Source organism: Notothenia rossii (genome assembly GCF_949606895.1).
Source record: "Notothenia rossii genome assembly, chromosome: 4".
Taxonomy (NCBI): domain Eukaryota; kingdom Metazoa; phylum Chordata; class Actinopteri; order Perciformes; family Nototheniidae; genus Notothenia; species Notothenia rossii.
The window spans coordinates 44,106,060-44,112,059 of NC_136902.1; positions in this window are offsets into that span (position 1 = coordinate 44,106,060).

Here is a 6,000-nt window from a genome sequence, read left to right on the forward strand (position 1 = left end):
CTCTCTTCCATTCCTCTGTTGAGTTGCTCTTCCATTCTTCTGTTGAGTTCTTCCACATGTAAGCTGTTTGTCAATCCTTGGCTGGCATCTTCCAGATGGAATACCAGACTTGCAACCATAGCTTTTCTTTTTTCAGCTCTGTTCATAGCAATGTTTTCAGGTCCATACCAAGAGGGTTGTCCGGCTTTGATCCATGCTTGTTGTTCTCGCAGGTATTCTCCATTTTCATGGTCGATTACTGCTTTTCTATGGGCTTTCGTTGGTTCAGGCTGATTATCTGCTGGAAGCAGTCCTCTCGTTTGCCACTGTTCCAACAGTTTCTTATATTGGGTCCATGTCTTCCATCTAAGATTTGGAACTGTTGTAGCATCTGATCTGATTTTTACCCTTTCCTTAATAACTGCAGTTGTGCATGGTTCTGCGTCTGGTCTCAACTTAGTGTCTTTAAGTGACATGTTCTCTTCTTATTCGAATGAAATTATGAAGTTTATCAAGGATTGAAGCACTAATCCTCCGACTAGCACCTTTGTTCCTGATTTTAATATCCTATGTCATCCGATCTTAACTTTAAATCAGGTTCTTTTTTTTTTTTTTTTTTAATTTTTTTTCTTTTTTTTTTTTTAATTTTTTATATTATTAAAGTAAATTAAAATATAAAAATTTTGCAAATTCTAAATTGTTTAAAAAATAAAAATTTGTGCAAATTTTAAATTGTTAAAAATAAAAATTGTACAGTGTACAGTATAGTTTTGACTTTGAAATCTGAATTTGGTTCAAATTCACAATGTTATGGTGTTTCTGCTATTTGGGTAATAATTCTGTACTACCACCAGAGTGCGCTATTTTAAATTCCAGCTTAATCCACTAGGGAATAGCTGTTTCAAAACTGACTCGTTTTTAACAAGGAGAAACTTAGTTTCCTCAAAAATATCTTTAAAATAGGAATTTACACTATGGTTAAACAACACAACACATAACCGCCAAAACACATTTGCAAAGAAGAATATTCACAATGTTATGGTGTTTCCGCTATTTGGGTAATCATTCTGTACTACCACCAGAGTGCGCTATTTTAAATTCCAGCTTAATCCACTAGGGAATAGCTGTTTCAAAACTGACTCGTTTTTAACAAGGAGAAACTTAGTTTCCTCAAAAATATCTTTAAAATAGGAATTTACACTATGGTTAAACACACATAACACACATAACCGCCAAAACACATTTGCAAAGAAGAATATTTCAAAAACCGCCAAAACACATTTGCCAGCAGCAATACTTCAAATCTTTGGAAATACAACAATCCTTCTCTCTAATATCCAAAAATTGATTCAGCCTTCTAGTTCCAACTGTGACAAGAAGTATTATTCGTTCTTCACAAGATGGAGGTCAGGAAAATGCCTCATTGGAGTGAAACCAGCTGCATAAGAACAAAGAAAGGAGTGCTTTGAATTAGCATTTCACGAAATGGCGATTGCCCTGTCTTTGTTTTTCCACATGTGGGGTGTAAACAAGATGGCACCCGATTATTTCGCACTCTGACCTGTAGACAAAGAGATTTGTCCATGCGGCTCCCAGGTGGGAGTTTAAACAATGGCTAGGTGATCTTTAAACGAACAGTAACAAAGTAAACCACTGGTGTGGTATTATAAACCCTGAAATACAAGCCAAAAAAACACTTAGTTTAAAATAACCACATTTCTATCTAGTTTACTATGAAAAAATGGGCTTTATCTTATTGATATCATCACTTAAAGTTAGGAACCCTTACGCACTAGCTATAAACCTGTTCACGTAATATTTGACTTTATAGTCGACTATGGGCTTTATCTTATTGATATCATCACTTAAAGTTAGGAACCCTTACGCACTAGCTATAAACCTGTTCACGTAATATTTGACTTTATAGTCGACTATGGTTAACTGTTGCTATTTGGACACGCCAAACTGGGACTAATATGGAGACCTATCAGCCACTGATAATAGACCGTCGTCTTATTACTGCACTGCTGCTGTAACTCCGATTACCGTAACCCACCCGCAATATCTTTTTTTAAACAGAACAGTTTTAACCACTGATAAAGGCCTAGACCTTAACCAAGCCTTTCTTGAAAAGGACTTTCTTCACTGACTTCGGTCTTAGCCCTTAGCTGATTCACTATGCCCCGCTACTTTTCACTTTCTCGGCCCTTAACCGATTCGCTATGTCTCCAGATCTTAACAAAAAGTCGTTAAATGGGCTATATACCCTTACGTCATAGGCTAAATAACTATTAACGTAACAAGAGACACCCATGTGAAAGCAGCAAGGCACCTATCCGAAGTACAATGTCCACACACTATATATTTAAAATTCAACACCCACACGTGGTTAATAGCATGCAGGGTTAATGGAACAAAAGAAAGTGTGAACTCACCCTGCTTGTGACAAAACAACGCCTCGTGGTTTTAGAGTGATTATTTTATGAATTTGGGTTGTTTTAACATTAAAATGCACAGCTATTTTCAGGATCAGCCGGCTGCCATCAAACACACAAATCTAACTTTGCCTAGTTTAACTAGTGAAGAATCTTTGTCATAACAGGCATCTTCTTACCGATTGATTTGAGCTCTTGTGTGTCGAATGGCTGCAAGCGTCTCCAGAAAACAGCCGGTTGGTTTTCTCTCCTCGGTCAGCGAGATCACGTCGGGGTCACCAGATTGTTAACTGTGTTCGTTATTCTCCCGACCAGGAGAGAAGCTTTAAAATAGGAGACTAAATGGAGTCTCTGTGAAAGTTCAATTGGGTACTTTAATTAAAAAAGGCGCGGTAGTGTTACAGACAGAATATTGTTCAGTCAGACAAACAGCTGTGATCCGCTCCTCGATAGGGAAGCCAAGAGCCTGGATCTCTCCTCCGGTGGTTTATATATGGTGTGCTGGCTCCTCCCCGCCAGCCGGCTCGCCTCGTCTCCAATGTCCGTTATTGCATTTAAACAGAGGATAGGTTCTTTTCACATTCAATATATGCTTAACACGCCGTTTCTCCTCATATTCTCTTTCATCACTTTTCATTTAACACATTCTAAACGCTGTAATCAATACTCTAAACAATACTTCTCGGCTCGTTTGGTTTCCGGTCATTCCGGATGTTGTCACATGCTACTCTCGTCTGTAAACAATGTATTCAAATAAACTGTACCTTCATTTAATATTCAGCATGGTAGTATCTCGACATCTATAGTTGTAGTGTTAAATCAGTAGGCTTCGGTTTGCACCACTCCATATCATTTCGCTACTAAATTCACCTCTTCAGGAAATCGTATATTAGCCACATGCTAAATGCTAACCGGAGATGAAGGATTTTCAGAATAAAAGCTTAAAAGCTTAACTGCTTGTGCACAAGAATTTCTGGTTTTTCAGTATAAAAGAGCATTAAAACTGACGGCATGTTTAAACTACATTTCCCCATTAAAACATTGATTTTAATTTCTAACAACCCCAGGGGCGGTTTCCATGATGACGACAGAAGCAGGGGGTCCCAGGGATGTCAAAGACGAACAGCATCGCCAAACATTAACCAAATACCACTGACAGCCTGGTATCAACCACAACAATGAGGAAGCTCAGAGGGCCAGACCATCAGGTGTTGCATCTTCAGCACTAGAGTATTTTGAAATCCAGCTACATAGAGCCACATATGTCACCAAAGGAGGGAGAGGTTGAATGTTATTTAAAAGATAGTGATTAGAATATTGCATTTACACATAAAGCATCCACAGATTAGAAGTAGCAGAGTAGAACATTTAGCAGACTATTTTTGTAATTATGAGAAGGATACAGATTACAAGTGATGTTGTTCCCCCACACAGAAAACTATTGTGTCGACACAGCTAGTGAGGTCAAGACGATGGGCTTCCACCCAAAATATGCAAGGGGTGGCAATACACCTGACGTGAAGCTGTCCAGACCTGAAAACAGAAACTCGATTCTGCTGTGGTGAAGTCTGGCTACAAAGGGAGGTGTTCCAATAGGGTCGCTTGTCTCAAACCAGTGATGAAAGTCAACAAGAACCCAGCAGAACTAGAGAGTGACTGTTAGCGGGAGAACACTAACGAAGCGACAGAAACTGGTCCAACATTTTCCAGCCAGTAGACCGGGGCTGTGTTTAAAGGGGATTTATGGAGTCAGATTACATTTTTCTCTAAACACAATTTTATAATCGGTCTGAAGTATCTGTTTTAAGGCATGAGCCGCAGATTAAATAATATAACACTGATTGAGAGCTTGGAGGAAGAAGTTGTAGGGTTTTTACAACAGTTTCAAGAATCAGTTTTTATTTATTTGTTCTTGAGTAACTTTACTGATTTATGGTGTAGTGCGTAAGGCAATATCTCATTTTGAGTGAGGGGCACCAGCCCTTCATGCAGGTCAATCTCTGAGAATATTTCATATTTTTCCCTCCAGTTTGGAGAAATATTATTTTTAGGGATGTACCGAATATTCGGCTGCCGAAAATTATCGGCCGAACATGGTTAAAAAGGCCCTTTCGGCCGAAAGGGATCTAGCACCGAAAAAATATCACCGAATGTCAGAGAACAGGGTTACGTTGGTAAGCTAACGTGTTGTTCTGATGACGTAATCAAAACGCGGCGACAAGCACGGCGCGCGACCATATTCGCGGCTGGCTCACAGCCAACATGTCTGCCGCTTGGAGATATTTAAAAATATCAGAGAAAGAGGCGCGGATTGCGATTTGTAAAACGTGTTCAGCTAACATTTCTCGAGGGGGTGTAACTGCAAAGACTTTCACCACTTCGGGATTACTCCACCACTTGAAATCAAAACACCCGGACAAATATGCGGAGTAAGATCAAATCACAAGCACTGATAGCGAGAGACTGTTCAGCGCTGCCTCTCATGTGCTTGATGAGAAGAGGAACAGACTTATGGCTGATAAAGCAGAGAAGCTAATGTTCATTAAAAATAACCTCCCACTTTTCCTTAATAAGTAGACAAGGCTGGCTTATCAAAAGCTTATCTAGTTCTACATGTGTACTCTATACCCACTTTCCTGAACAATTTTCATTGTGAGTTATAATTTACCATCTCAGGTTATCATTAGGGGGAAATGACAGCAACACAGTGTTCAATATATTGTACTTTCGGTATCTAAATGATACAATGTTGTTTACATTGCTCATGAGGACAGACCACCTTATTTACAGATTCTTGAAATTGTAATTTAATTTGTAATTGATTGTGGATTTTGTATCCAGTTTTCACTTTATGTATCTTTATACAATGTTTACTACTTTGCTTATGAGGACAGACAGCCTTATTTACAGATTCTTGAAATTCAATTGTAATTTCATTTGTAAATAGTTATATTCATGTGGATTTATCCAGTTTGAACATTTGTATGCATGAACTTATAGGTGCATTTGTTGTTGTTGAAGGCCTGGTTGTTACAGTCTTTATTTACACTATTTTGTTGTAGGCCTACTGGCCTAGATGTTTATGTAGTTTTAAAGCACCTTGGCTTTGTTCTGAATGCACTTTGTTGTAGTTATCCTACAGAGAAAAGAAATGCACTTGACTTGGAATTAATGTACTGTATGCATTCAAAAGTGCTGAATAAATGTTTATGGACCCATAATAGTGATTATTATTTAAGTTAAGTTTTGCCGTAATCATTTATTTTTCCATAATCAGGCAGCTGAACAACATTGGTAAAAATTGTATACATTATATATATATATATATTTCTCTTAATCATTTTCGGCCTTTCGGCATTCGGTTTTCGGCCAACCGTTTCCTATTTTCGGTATCGGTTTCGGCCAAGAATTTCCCATTCGGTGCACCCCTAATTATTTTTTATCATATGTTAGTTCAACAGTGTCAACCAATTCTCTAATCCTAGAATTATTGAGACGCATTAGCGACACCAGGGGTATTGTTTTTCGTAGCAACAATGATGCATAATACCATGACAAAAGCCATTATTGAAAGAAGCAAACTATT